Raw genomic sequence first — 15,956 nt, 5'->3', positions numbered from 1 at the left:
TGGTTAGGTAATGAAATAGACATAACTAATTATTCAACTGTGCATAACCTCCAAGTTCATAAGAATTTAAGCAATGTGTACCTCATAAATTTTTCTGCCATGTATAAGTAAAAATAAGTTCTAATGGGCCACAGATCATGGAATTATCATAACAAGATTGATTGAACCAAGGAGCTGAAAGATGCAAGCAACTAGGATAGTTATATGCAGGTGGAGTAAAATTATATTGGCATAAAGAAGTAAAGGTTGCAGAGGGAAAGCTTGAAATCTGGGATACGTAGCAAGCTTGTTCCATTTGTACAAATGTCACCTCTTAAATCTCTAGAGGTTTGAATGGATAGGCAAGACGTTCAGTATGAGTCCAGGTAAATTTTACACGATGTTTTACATAATTAGTGCAAGAAATTAGGAGAACGACAGAAAGATTGGTAATAAAATGTACGAGAGGATCTCTAGGTTCACATATAGAGCGAGGCTTCTGATGACAAACCCAACAACCTGTCAGATTTCCGTCATACGCAAGGAAATTGGAAATGCAGACAAGGGAGTTATCCTTCTAGGCAGAAACTAAGAAGAAAAAGGAAAGAACCACTAGAGCAGGTATTTGATGTCTTGTATTAAGATAAAAATCTTCTTCATTGACAAGATAGAGAGGGACTGGTCAGAAATACATGCAAAGAATATAAGTTCAATAGCTAACGCTGGAGTACAATGTTTTTTGTAAAGGTGGGATCCTTACAGTACGTTCCAAATCCAAAGATTAATAAGGTGAACCTGTTTTAGGAGGCAATTAACAGAAGAAGGGCAATAAGGAGGAATAATATCCCAGAGATTGTAGGAACTTTCATTGAAATAATCTGACTCAAAGTCCCAGAGCCACTGACTAATTTTGTTGGAGGCTAGGTACAGGGAGGCTAGTATAAAACTTCTAAGTAAGACAACAGAATCGCCAGAAAGCTGTCAACATCAGATGTCATCTGCTTCAAATACTGGTGAGCTTTAATTTTAATTCTCCCTTTGATTCAGCAGTCCAGCAGGGAGTAGAGACTTTCTTTAAATGAGAAACATGAATCCAGGAATCAATACAAATAGTTTTGTAGCACAAGAGTTAGTTAAGAGTACCTGATATGGTCCTTTCCATCTAAATTGTAAGGAATCCTTTTGAAGACGTCACTTTCAATAAACAAAAGGAACTGGTCTGGTCGTAGGTTGTGTTTTATTTCTTCGTCTCCCAGGAGTGTGCTATGAAAAGATTGTTCTCCAGGGCATGATTTTTGTCTGTGACCTTAATTAGTCCCTTGCAAAAGTGGAGAATATCTCCTTTAATTAATTGAACATCAAATGCAGCGAGGGCCAGATTCATAGGTCTCCCAGTCACAAGCTCCAAGGGAAAGAGCTTATGTTTTTGGAAGGGAGCAGCTCTTAAATTCGATAGGACCATAGGAACTGCTTTAGGCCAAGTCAATTTTAATGTTTCCATAAATTTAGCCAATTGTGTTTTAATGATGCCATTTGTTCTTTCTACCAGTCCATAGGACCGAGGGTGGGAGGTACAATGGAAATGTTGTAATATAAGCCAAAGAGAGTATATTTGCTTCATGACGTGGCCAGTAAAGTGTGTTCCTTTGTTACCATGTAATTCCAAGGGTGTGTCCCAAGCAGGCATTATCTTTTCTACCAATACCTTTGCAACAGCTGAGACGTAGCACACCGGCAAGGAAATGTCTCAATACGATGAGAAAACATACAGCTCATGACAAGGACTTAGCTGTAACCATGAGAAGGTGGCAGTTGGATGAAATCTATTTGCTGGATCTCAACAGGCCCACTGGGTAAACCATATAGTCTGGAAGCTGTCTGAACCATTCTCCCTGGGTGAGATTTTGGACAACTAGTGCAGGTTAACAGTGCTTCCCTAGTAGCCTTAGAACCCTTCCCACCAGTATTGCTTCATAAAGCTTATAGTCTGACAGTTGCCCAGTGAGTCATTTGATGAGCTATTTCAAGTAGTTGTTTTGATTTTTTTCCCCCCAGAGATTCTGGTAGTACTGGTTTGTTACTTGGGCCATAGTATGAATTTGGTAAGGAACTGAAAATACACTTGTTAGTCCAATAAAGTGCTTCTCTGTGTGGTGCCCTGGATCAGGTACCCTCTACAGTAAGATTCAGATCTTCTTTTGGAAAATAATATTTGCTATGAAGTTATTAGCTTCAATGGAATTTATGGCAGGCTGCTTTTGCTGCTTTATCACCTCAATTATTTCCTATAGCCTCATCTGATTCTAATTTTGAATACCCAAGGAACTTGATATGGGGGGGGGGGGAGTTCGATTGAATCTACCAATTCAACGATAAGAGCTATATTTTTAAGTTAATATCCTCCAGATGTTAAAAATCCTGTTTCCAAGACAAACCAAAATCATGAACCACTACAAAGGCATAATGACAAAGCTTTTTCCTCTTGCTGAAATGTAAAAGCTCTATCCAGTTGGAGCGTAAAATGCTGCGGGTTGTGCCAAAGGAGCCATTGGTAAAGGAAGGTTGTTATTTAGAAGGTTGGAAGGGAGTGGTAATAGTGCACCCACCCAGCACAGTATTTCCTTCCATTATTCCTTAAATAGGAACCATCAGCAAACCACGAGTTCACATTAATAATAGAGTTTTTTGCAAGTCAGCTCTCGATGTCAGCAGTTGGTCAGTCAAGGTTAGACCGTAGTGGTATGTCTGGTCAACAGGTAAAGGGAGAAGAGTTCAAGGGAGACTTCTTGGTGGGAGCGGGCCCTGGTACTGTGGGCCGGGCCGCAGAGGAGTCCCAGCGACCTTGCTGCGGCTCCACCCCTCTCCCGGTTTGCGTGCCAGGCGGGGCCGAGCAAGGCCATGAAGCGCGATTCCCTCCCCTCTCTCCGTGGTCACCTGGGACCCACCCGGCAGGTGCACCGCCGCTACCGCCCCAGGGGCGTGGTCAGCCCCAGCGCCTGAGATGCGAAGTGAGAGTAGGGCAGAATGCAAACAGTGAGCCGCGCCTCGGTGGCCCCTGGGGGTGGCCCCAGAGCCCGTCCCCTGCATTCCGAAGAAAACGTGTCCTGCAGAGGAAGTTACAGCTGTAATCTCTTAAAATAAATAAATAAATAAAAATAAATAAATAATGCATCAAGATCTAATGTAGGGAGAAGTTAAAATTAGAAGAGGTGAGTCGGCTTGCAGAAAGATGAGTGTGATGGGAATTTAATAAAGCTTCTGCGCAAGAAGCAAATGGTTAGGAGAGAGCCCATCACTATCCCTTGTGTTGATTTGGTAAAAGCTGCTGTGGCTGAATAGCTCTCAAGCAAAGAGTAAGTCCTTAGGCTACCGGGTCTAATAATGCTGGCCGTGACAGTCGAAAGGTCTACGTTGACCTCCGTATTTTTGAGTATGGACACCCAAGACATTTCCTTCTTTCTCACGTATAAAAAGGAAAAGGCAAGGCTGATAATAAGGCACCCCAATGCAGGAGGGCGGAGGAGTCCTTTTAATTGGCCAAAAGCCATGTGACTATTTTCTTCCCTTTATATAGTAACCAATATGTCAGATCTTAGTAAGATATAAAAGAGTTGCACTATTAGGGACAATTTTGATATCCAGTTCTTACAATATCCTACAAGGCTTAAAAATTCTTTAAAGTGTCTCTTGGTTTGTGGCTGTGGGAAGCTTAAAATGCCCTGGAGTCAGTTGGAGTTTAAGGAGAGACCTTAGTCAGTGATTAAATGTGCCAAATATTTAGCTTGAGTCTGGATGAACAGAAGTTTTTCTTTGAGACTCTGTTGCCTTTATTTGCTAACAGTTTAAGGAGGTGGATACTATTCTGCTTACATGCTTCATTGCAAGGGGAGAAAAGGAGATCAACATACTGCATAAGGGTTGATTTTGTGTGTGTGTGGGGGGGAATTATCATCTGCCAAATCTGCATGAAGACTTGTGAAAAAATAAGGACTCTCCGTATAGTCTAGTGGCATCATACTCCAAGCGCATTGTTGTCCTCAAATGAAGGCAAATAAAAATTGGCTTTCGGGGATCCACAGAGATACAATAGAAGGCCCTACAGAAATCAATTACAGCAAAAAACTTACTCTTTGTGGGAATGGAGGTTGGGGAGTGTGAAGGTTAGGGAGAACTGGGTGTCAGGAAGTGGCAGTGTTATTGATGCCTTTGGGGTCCTGGGTAAACCTCCACCCTTGTCCACGAAGTTTCTTTACAGAAAGGGTGAGTGTACTACAAGGACTGATACCAGAGACCATAAGGTTTTGAGCTTTGCATTCCTCTATAATTGGTTTTATTCCTGCAATAACTTCAAGGTTTAAAGGGTATTGTCTGATATTAGGAAGGGGTTGCTTGGATCAACTTGAATCTTTACTGGGGAAGCTGAATGGATCTGCCTGGTATCTACTGTGGATTTTACCCTAAGTCCTTTCGGGACATTTTCTAAGAGAGTTAAGCTCTCAGTGTCCTTATTAGCTGATTTAAGGGGAAAGACTGTTAAAGGTATTGAATGGTTTCCAATGCTGCCAGTTGAAGGAGAGGTTGAATTGATTTGAAGAATAATTTCCCTTTTTTGGGAAAAAGAGATGGCAGTGTGGTATTTTTCTTAGAAGTCTCTTCTAAGTAGATGGACAGGAGCTGAGTGGACTAGTAAAAAGGAATGCCTCTCCTGAGGAGGGCCTAACTGAAAAGGTAAGGAAAGAGACATAAACTGTTACGGGTTTTATTAGAAATTCCCACCAATGGAATTTTTTCAGTTCTCCTAGTAAGGGATTGTTTGGGGATGAACGCAGAGGAGTTGTGCCAGTGTCAATTAAAATTGTAAGAACCTCACTTCCAATCATTATGGAAGTTTCACCCAGATGATAAAGGGGCAAAATCAGAAAGATGTCTTGTGTTTTCTGGGAGCAGCCTCTGTCATTAGAGGGGTTGAGGGCTTAGTGTTAGAAGACTGCCTTTGGTGTTTCTGATTAAGGCAGTCCTTTTTCTAGTGTCTGGGTTTTTTACAAACATGGCAAATATTTTTAGGAGAAGCTGTTGGTCTAGTTTTTGATTGTCATGGCCTAAGAGAAGAGGCAGACATCTGTTGGAATTGTAAATTTAGATTTTATTTGACTTTCTTTAGGTAGTATCCTCAAGGGTTCCAGCTAATTGATTGGCTAGACTGACTAGATCAGGGTAAACATAGTTTCTCATTTTGTCCCAGTTCTTTTTACCAGCAGAGAGAATTCACAACAGAGGCCATTTGCAAACATGGGATTAAAAGCCATCTGGGTGGAATCAACATCTAAAGGAAGCCCTGAGTTTTCCTTAAGAACAATTTGAAACTTATTAAAGCAGTCATAAACTCTGAATACATGTCTAGATTTTATTCCAATCAATGGCTTTAGGGAAGACATGGGGAATGACTTCATGTAAAGCTTTAGCAATCCACCCAAAAGGTACCCTGTCCTTTGGTAAGACCATTGGAGATCATCTAATGACATTCAGCCTTCAGCATCCAATGTTGAACTTGACCCTTTCCAACAAGTAGATGGACCAACTGATAAAGATTGGAAAAACCGGGGTGTTAAGTTTGGATGACAATATTAAATTTATCAGTGAACTGATAAGGGTCTTCAGAAACTCATGAAAACTCCTTAGCAATAGCTCTCAATTCAGCCTTTGTCTAGAGAGCATATAAAATGTTCATGACTGTAACTTCTAGGTCTAACCTTGAAAAGGTGCATTGGAACAGGATAGTGTGAAGAGGATGAAACAGAAGGATCTAGAGAGGCCTTGGGATCTTGGGGGTAAAGAGGGAGTTTGGCCATAGAGGGAAAAAGAGAAGTAGAGGAGGGAGAGGGAGAGCAACCCAAGGCAGCAGAAGGAGGCTGAAGAGAAGAATTTTTAAGACCTTATGATTCTTTTCTAATTGAGATTTTTTTCTCTATTAATTTGGAAAGAGTATTCTGAAAAGAGGCAATCAGTCTTGATTTCATTTTAAAGTTTCCAAATACCAATTAAGCATCCCATTTGATTTGTCTGGTTTTATATCTGTGGTTCTCAAGTCAAGTTCTGTGAGTTCGAAAGAGCCCCAAAGTGACCACTATAATTGCAAATTATCTTTGGAATTTTGGGTCAACTGGGATAAATATTTATGAGAAGAAGGATCATAGTTCTTAAATATAAAACCAGCTGGAGTCGCTGAGGGAGGAACATATTGAAAAAACTTAGAATAAGAAACCAGTTCAAGAGGTTGACATTTATTTGAGATCAAAGAATTGCAATTTAGGGTACACAGATTTAGATAGAAGCCCAAACAGTGTACTCCTTTCAGGAGGTGGACTCAGGGTTTTTATGGTCATAAAAGAAGATTGGGTAAGTTGTTTTTGAGAAAAGTTCATTGTTCAATGCTAAGTGAAATAAGTCAAGCAGAGAAAGACAATTATATGATTTCTCTCATCTATGGAACATAAGAACTAGGAAGATCGGTAGGGGAAGAAAGCGATAAAGAAAGGGGGGGTAATCAGAAGGGGGAATGAAGCATGAGAGACTATGGACTCTGAGAAACAAACTGAGGGCTTCAGAGGAGAGGGTGGTGGGGGAATGGGATAGACCGGTGATGGGTAGTAAGGAGGGCACGTATCGCATGGTGCACTGGGTGTTATGCTCAACTAATGAATCATCGAACTTTACATCGGAAACCGGGGATGTACTGTATGGTGACTAACATAATATAATAAAAAAATAAATAAAAAATAAAAAAAAAAGAAGAGTTCGTTGTTCTGACAAGCAGGGCTAGATTCATACATCATGAGCATCACTAACTGGTCAGGCAAGGTGGTCACTAGGCTAACGTTCATTTTTATCAGTCTTTTCAAATGGGATTTTCTCATTCTTACTGACTTCTTGGAATGTTGGCACGTGGCCCAGTTCAAAGGTTTAGGAAACAGGACATGCAAGGCAGTTCCTCTGAAATAGCGGCTGCAGCTCTATTTTTAAAATGGCTGAAATATGGAAATATCCCAAATGTCCATCAACTGGATGAATGGGTAAAGAAGATGTGGGATATATATGTAAATATATAATGGAATATTACTCAACCAGCAAAAAGAATGAAATCTTGCCATTCACAACAACGTGGCTGGAGCTAGAGTGTAGTATGCTAAGTGAAATAAGACAGTCAGAGAAGACAAATACCATGTGATTTCACTTATATGCTGAACAAAACAGATGAACATATGGGAAGGGGGAAAAGGGAGAGAGAGGGAAATCAGAAAACAGACTTAACTACAGAGAACAAACTGAGCATTACTAGAGAGGAGGTAAGTGAGGGGATGGGTTAAATGGGTGATTGGGGTTAAGGAGGGCACTTGTGATGAACATTGGGTTTTGCATGTAAGTGATGAATCACTAAATTTTACAACTGAAATTAAAAAAAAAACGGCTCTCTTTATGTCATTTTTCACAGGTAAAGTGGTAGAATTAATTTAAATACATTTAAGAAATGCTATTTAAATATAAGGACTTATTAGTAAGCTATATTTGAGTATTAGAATAAAATTACTGGGCACTTAAACATACAAAGGAGGGGCAAATATTGGATGGGGCATAGCATGAGAGATTTATTGCATTTTTCTATTATTATTTGATAAAATGTTTTATATTTGTATCTTTAAGATCATACTCTACCCCGTCTTTGCTGTTTTTAAGTTTTTCCTCCATCATTTTTGCTATCAGGTATTACATGTTAATATAATTAGAAGAAAGGACAAGTATAATGTGTTTCTCCCAATAGGGTACTTTGTCAAAATCTAATTTATTTAATATTTTTGATTATTCTAATTTCTAATTAATGGTGTGTTAGTGTTTTCGGGTGAATCCCTTACGTTCTTGGCGTCATGGGTTCCTATTCGTGTTATGTGAGGCAACGGACAGAGGGATACTCTTGTTAGGTAAGAAAAATAAAACGTGAAGGCTAAATATTTTCAAATGAAACTCAGAATATAAAAAGTTAATCTAATTGACTTTGAATACCAATCATTTTTATGGTCCTCAGTTATGGAAATTAGATTAAACTTTGAAAGAAGAAAATGCCCATTGATATCATCTTGTTCCCTGTGGAGCAGATGTCCTTGCCATAAAAAAACACTAATACTAAATAGCAAGACTGTGAAATGTGTCTACATAACATGGTTTTAGGATATTTCTCATGTTATGTAATTTTTTTTACTATGCCAGGCCTTATAGTATAGTGTTTATGAGAACGTGTTTCATTCAGACACAACCAGATTTGACATCAGGCCACGTTGTTACTGTCAGAGTGAATTGGGGTCTTGTCAGTTTACCATAATAAATATAAAATCAACCTTTCATTGGGATATGTACAGGGAATATGTAACACTACCTAAAGTTCTAAAAGACTTCAATAAAAATTACGTTTTACAGATGGTTATTATTAAATACATTTTGAAAAATGGAAATCTAAGGAAATCCTCAAGATTATAGCATATTTTAGACACCAGAGTGTTTTAACAGCCAAGATTTACTATGTGTCATAAACTTTAAATCTTATACGTATATTATTTAATATGTAATATTCCTTGTGTAGGGATTGTTACCTGAACATTGCAGAAAGGGAATACGTGACTAGGATATGGTAAACAAATCTATCTTTTTATAACTCCCATCCAACAAGAAAGATGAAACTTAGAAAAGGGAGGGAAATTATATCTTGACTTATTCCTAAAATAATAAAGGAGTAGAAAAACAAAAGTTGTAAAGAGTACTAAAGACACTGTACAACCCAAATGCTTTTTTTGTTTTAAGTGTTCAAAGACTCTTTTTGTTACCAATTAGTGGAAATTAAATTAGAATTATTTGTGTTTGTATCACTTCTCTTACTGACAGTAGCTATTTTGGTAACACATACAATTACTCAGCTCAAAACTGCCTTTATTCCCATGCCAGGTAACTCAGGATTATTAGGAAAAGCAGGGTTACAAAACATAGCATACTCTAAATTCTTTTTGAAATCAATCAGATAATTAAGGTTTTTTTTTCCTCTCCCACATCCTATACAGTTGAACTGTCTGCTTGTTAAGTGTAAGTTTCAAATGCTAACTTTGCACATCTGATGAGTCTAGGAATTTAAACAGTTATTATAGAAAACAGTCATGTTTTTATAAAAACCAGAATTCAGTCTCTTACCTTCTATGTACTCAAAGGATAAGTTACAACTGCATTATCACCACCAACCGAAGTTGATTTAAGAGACACAATGTCGTCGTCGTCTTCTTTTTTTTTAAAGGCATGATTTCCATAATAGTTGATGCAAGGGAGACCCCTAGCAGCATCTGCACGTGCTGAACTCTTAAATCAATGATGCTGGCTTCATTCCCAACTAACAGGTGTACCTACATTGATTCATCCTTTTGTGCCACCAAAAAAAGGAAACACGACATCAGGGGCATTCACCCTGACTTTTCCAAATATTCATGATATGATGTAATGTTTGCAAAAATATAGGTAGCACTGCACTTTTTTGCCCTGCACTGCTTAGCCAACCCAAATGGATGAAGTCATAGGTGCAATAAAGCTCAACATGGATGCTAGTCAGGAGGAAATAATACTTGGCTGAAAACCACAATAATGAAAACCAAAGTCCCGGACCATTTGCCTACTCCAGCCACAGATTTGCAAAAGATATATGCAGAAAAGGTGTACAAGACAAAAATCTTCCTATTTTAAAAAATGAGACATGATGCCTCAAACTTGTCAGCAACTCTGGGTAGCCACTGGGTGCAGTTGGAAGGAATGGGTTCAGTGGTCTCTGGGTGCCCAGAATCTGGACTCTCTAGACTGATGCATGAAAGAGAAGAAAAGTAATCCCAAAGTGAGATGTCAAGGAGGAGAAAAGACAAAGATACACACAGCAAAACCAGTCAAATCTATGCCTCACACCTCCTCTGGGATAAGGTTTCTTACTAAACAATCAAGGGCAGCCTGAGAGCTTGTCATACTGTAAAATTGGGTGGTACAGGCTATTACAAAGAGAGACAAGAGAATGACAGATTTCCACGTTATCAGTGGCCCAGTATTTGCCATTCGCTTGAGCTGATATGTATTTCCAACAAAGGATGGAAGGGAGAAGAAAGTTTACTCTCTTTAGAAGCCAAAATTTCCCCACTTTTTATTCCTTATTTTTAACTCACTGGGCTTAGAAGTCAGACTGTTTTCAGCCAGAAATGTTACATCTGCGAAGGAAGAAGCTCAACAGGGGAGAGTATCGGAACGATCCTATGCAAACCTTCCTGTTTTCCTTTTTTCTCACTGATCTAATACGCATGCATATTCACTCAGAACAATGGCCCATAAGAGGACAATAAGTTTACTTTAAGAACACGTAAGTTATAGAATGAAATTTTAATCTTCGAGTCCCATCTTGACTTATACCAGCACATTTGTCTATCCAAGCTCACTCTGTAAGGGTTACATGGTGGACACTATATAATAGCATGATGGCAGCGATAAGGAGTGCCTCAAATTTGTCCCTACCCCATAAAATTGACAGTGGGAACCTCTCACATTTTCAAGTGAATCTATTGATTCCACAGTGAAATTAATGTTCCGCAATATATATAAAAGCATCTGACCCACTCACTTTTCTTATTCTGCTCAGTGCAAGCCAGAAAGGTTTCCCTCGGTGACTATTTGGGGTTTACTTCTCTCAATTAGCAGCCCTATCACCGCCTCTAGAGCTTGTTCTCTTTCACTCCTCTACCACTGAATTACCCCAACTCCAATTTTCTGTTAGGGGCAAGAGAGACATAAGAATATAACACCAGCACTCTGAAAAAAAAAATAGAACAATGAAAAATTTCAAAATCATATGCAACAATTTCTTAGAATCCTCACACCAATTTCTTCTTAATATATTATTTTTTAGCAAATTAATGTTTCAAGAATCCAAAACAATCCAATCTAGAACCATATAAGAGAATTTACACTGTATCAAGACTTACTAATAATTTTAAAGATCAAGTAATCAGGAGGCCAGACAAAGCAGGGAGAGATCATCCCATGTTGGCCCTATGGGACCTTCCTTTCCACATTATACACATACTTTCTGCTCTAGAATAATAGGAGAGGTTTTTCTATAAGAGGTTCACAGTTTACCCCATATAGCAAGATGCTATGAAATATCTATGTCCTATTCCCCAGAGACTTGTATAGTTTATGTGACATTCTCTATAAATTATGTTTGTTTTTCTTAAGCAATCCTAATCTAGGGACATTAAGAGTACTGCACAGTTAATGACTAGTATCATTAATCTATTTCCCCAGACATTCAATTATCATATTTACAAGGAAATTACACTAGGTCACCTGCCTTCTTTTTTTTCTTTCCTCTAGAGTGTCCCCTCATCCACTAATCATAGAAGAAACTGATCACACTGAAGAAGGTTGGGCCTAGGCTCTGGGGGCTGGCAGGCCACCGTGTCTAGCCAGAGCCTGGGCCTTGACTCACTCCCCTCTCCGCTGCCCCCAGGCCCATAGGCAGCAGCTATAGTGCCCAGCCAGGATGGCATGATCCTGAAACCCCACTTCCACAAAAACTGGCAGCTGCGTGTGGCCACATGATTCAGCCAGCCCACGAGGAAGATCTGCAGACAGAAGGCCTGGCAAGCCAAGGCAAGCCCCATTCCCCTTTGCCTCCCCGCCAGGACCTGTCTGGCCCATTGTGAGGCGCCCCAATATGAGGTATCACACCAAAGTGTGAGCTGGCAGGGACTCTAGCTAGGAAGAGTTATGGGTGGCTAGCATCCACAAGAAGGTGGCATGGACCATTGGGATCTCAGTGGATCCAAGAAGGTAGAACAAGTTCACAGAGTCCATGCAGGCCAGTGTGCCTTGGCAGAAGGGGTACTACTCCAAGTTCACCCTCTTCCCCAGGAAGCTCTCAGCCCCCAAGAAAGAAAACAGCTCTGCTGAAGAGCTCAAATTGGCTACAGAGCTGACAGGACCAGCCATGCACCTGCCAAATGTCTATAAGAAGGAGAAAACCAGAGTCTTTACAGAGGAAGAGAAGAACTTCAAGGCATTGGCCAATCTTTGCATGGCCAGTGCCAATGCTTGGCTCTCTGCATCCAAGCGAAAAAGGCCAAGGAAGCCGCAGAACAGGATGTTAAAAAGAAAAAATAAAGTGCCATTGGCACCTTGCGATTAAAAGAAAAAAAGAAGAAAGAAAGAAAGAAAAAAACTGATCACAGGCCAGCTTGTTATAACTTTTACCTGCCTGATCTGCCATCTAACCCTGGTCAATATCTCCTTATCAGATTTTAATATTCAACAACACTTTGGGCAGTAAATTATCCTAAACAATATGTCTACTAAATTCAAGATGACCATCAGGATCTGAACCATCCAGAGGGAATAGGAACTCTCTATGAAGTATGATATTTAATTGTGCTCCTAGGTATTTACCCAAAGGATGCATAAATACTGATTTGAAGGGATACATGTACCCTGATGTTTATAGCAGCATTATCAGCAATAGCCAAATGAAAAGATCCCAAATGTCCGCTGACTGATGAATGGATAAAGATGTGGTATATATATACATATAAAATGGATATTACTCAGTCATAAAAAAAGAATGAATTCTTGCCATTTGGAACAACATGGATGGAGCTAGACTACATTATGCTAAGTGAAATAAGCCAGTCAAAGAAAGACAAATACCATATGATTTCACTCATATGTGGAATTTAAGAAACAAAACAGATGAACATATGGGAAGGGGGAGAAAAGAGAACCAAACCAGAAAACAGACTCTTAGCTATAGAGAACAAACTGAGGGTTCCTGGAGGGGAGGTGAGCAAGGGGATGGGTTAAATGGGTGATTGGGATTAAGGAGGGCACTTGTGTTATGCACTGGGCGCTGTCTGTAAGTGATGAATCACTAAATCTTACACCTGAAACTAATATTACACTGTTTATTAACTAACTGGAATTTACATAAAAACTTGGAAGAAAAATTTTAAAAATACATAAGCCTGGTATTTATGACCATATCATTCATAGGCCTTTTGATATTCTTCGACCAGCTCTTCTACTTTTTTTCCTCCAGCATTCACAGTTATTTGAACCTATTTATAGGTGCTGATGCAGACACTTATTTTCATCTATAATTTTCTACAGCCAAGTTCACGTTTCCCAGCTGATCCATTTCCTTAAGTATTTCTATATAGGTATAAAATCAGAACTTCATATAAACTGCTACTAAGTTTCCAAACATATTTTCTTATCCCATGGATCATCATTGAGATAATAAGAACCAAGTACTACTTGCATTGGTGGCTCACATTGTATTTCTCTTGGACAGTGCTGATCTTCATACCAGAGCTACTGATAATAGCAAATGAATATAATTTTCACTACCTTTCTTTAGCCTTATATTTGCTATTAACCACTTAAACTGTTTCCCTTAGTTGATTTCTATTTGCTCCAAATTTTATTGGTAAGACTTACCCCGAATAATTTGCCTAAAATCTTTCACTAGTTTATACTGAGTAATAACCATCAGGTGTTTTATTCTCATTCTATTTTTCCACCCTGTCATTTTTCCTACTAAAATATTTCCCTTCATTGGACTGAAAGGCAATCCTGATCATAGCACCAAACTGAGTAGACATAAATATATCATATTGTCCAATCAGATTATCACACATCAGAAATCTTACCCAGCATCAAGCTTTATTCCAAAGACACAGTCAAAGCAGACAGATGGCTAAGATTTTGTGTGTGTTACCCTAAGTCCTTCTTTCCCACCTTGGACATGTGTCCTATGGCCTAGAGTAATGGATGAGGTCTATAATGTATTTTATTGGTCATCTCATACAGCAGGGAGTATTTAATTTATGAAATATTGTCACTTTATAGTTCAAAGGCTATATGGTTTATGCAAAATTCTCCAAAGAGCTTTGCTTCATAGGTTTACATATTCTGTTTACCAATTGCAGTCCTAAACCAGAGGCAAACTGTTAAGAACCTTTCATTAGGAAGAACTCTACTATCCAAAAATATTATTAGTCCTCTTACTTACCCAGAGGTTTAGTTACCACAGTTAAAAAGATTAAGCTGCATCTCCACCTTCTGTTCTTTTTCTGAGGAAAAGTCTTTGGGAACCAAGAAAGGAAAGATCAGAGGCCAGTCATTGTAACTGTTTCTCTTCCATGTAATTAGTTCTAAACAATTAATGTAATGTTATTTATGAATTATGATAGAAATTAGAAAAAGATGACTTGTTTAGGGTTTGCCAGCCATTGTTGTCCATTGTCCAGCATATTTGAACTCATACCTTAGACTTAGTTTCTGTTAAGGTGCTTATAAGCTCACAAAATCCAAGGATAAGGAGACCGACTACCTATGTAAGCCACCTACCCTCTATGAGTTTGCAATCTGAAATACAATGGCACACTGGCAGAGTTTTGAATATATTTACTAAATCTAGTTTTGTTACATTTCTCTTTCCTGATTCCCATGTACACATATGTATATCTGCATATATGTGTGTGTAAAGTATACATATGGTAGAAGTAGTAAAATATGTACATAAGATTTATATACATATCACATCATACATATGTGTTCTTCTAAATTTTCTTTTTAAATTTCTACCTCAGCCCTCATATTTGCAACCCCAGAGTAAACTGAACATAAGTTTTACCTTAGGACTCTCCAATTTTGCAAGTTGCTCACGTCTGTAACAGTAAGCTCTCCATGAAAACTTTGTCTTTACATTTCCCCTACTCTTAATTACCTGCCATTTCTCAGCATTTCTCTGTCTCCAGCAGTGTCCCAAGCTGTCTTTTCTGTCCCTGTGCTGAAATTTATTTTCCAGGATCTTGTGTTCTTTAGGCCTTTAGATCCTACCTCAGTGGAGACTTGTCCTGTGGACCCACATTTGGCTCCGCCTGTAATCTGCCCTAAAAGATTTGAAAGTAGTTGCTAGTCTTGCTGATGTTTCTAAGCCTATGCTCTCAGATTCCCGACACATCTCCAGTCAAGTGATGCTCCGCTGAATTATGTCTCCTTCGTGAGTGGTAATTACTGTTCCAGACTCTGGAGACTTCTTTCTCCATGTCCTCATTCAGCAACCTTCACGATGACAATATAAACTCAACTTATTATTATTTCTTCACCTCAGTAGTAAACTTCCATTCCCTTCTCCTTCTCCCTTCGTCATGCTTACAAGTGTTTTCCCTTTTCTCTTAGTCTTTTTTAAATTATGTAAAACATTATCATGATTCCAAAGACTCAAAGGAACCAAGTCAAAGAGGGGATGGGAGGGGCCCCTGGGTGCCTCAGTGGGTTAAGCGTCAGTGGGCGAGCCCCAGGGAGCCTGCTTCTTCCTCTGCCTGCCGCTCCCCTGCTTGTGCGCACTCTCTCTTTCTCTCTCAAATATATAAATGAAAATTTTTTTTAAAAAAAGCATTAAATATAAACAACAACAACAAACAAAGAGAGGATGGGACTGAGAGTGTGGAGTGGGGTAGTGAAGAGTAAGAGTGAGATGGGAGTCCTAAGTCAGAGGAGAGGTATCACCCATGTTTTACCCATGAAGGAAGCCTCCAAAGTCTCTAAGAAAACACCAGCACAACAAAAGGGAAGAACAGTGGATCATCTGCCTAACCAAATGGCTGCAATAGGGATGCACCATTCAGTGCCGTGTGTGGAACTGGAAGGTGAAGATGATGGCAAATCGGGTTCAGAGTTCTAATTATTGCACAGGACTGAACATCTTAATCTTTGAATTAAGAATGTTCCTGCAACCTACCAGTTGCAAAATAAGTAGAGCATCCATGAGACCTTCCAAAGTTTTATTTGAGGGCAAGGAAGATGGTCCTCATTAGATGGAGTTTTTAAATGGGAAACAAAAGACAAAATTTTATCTC

The 15,956-nt window shown here is 39.1% G+C and overlaps 1 pseudogene; it reads left to right on the top strand.

Annotated features, from left to right (window-relative positions):
- The first annotated feature begins 2,681 nt into the window (after positions 1 to 2,681).
- On the top strand, positions 2,682 to 12,201 carry LOC123797139 (large ribosomal subunit protein eL13 pseudogene; annotated as a pseudogene).
- Positions 12,202 to 15,956: the final 3,755 nt, after the last annotated feature.

This window comes from Ursus americanus, chromosome 29 (assembly GCF_024610735.1).
Source record: "Ursus americanus isolate L20-20 chromosome 29, mUrsAme1.1.p, whole genome shotgun sequence".
Taxonomy (NCBI): Eukaryota; Metazoa; Chordata; class Mammalia; order Carnivora; family Ursidae; genus Ursus; species Ursus americanus.
Note: the sequence above shows the minus strand (reverse complement) of the source record. Positions and strands in the feature narration are given on the sequence as shown.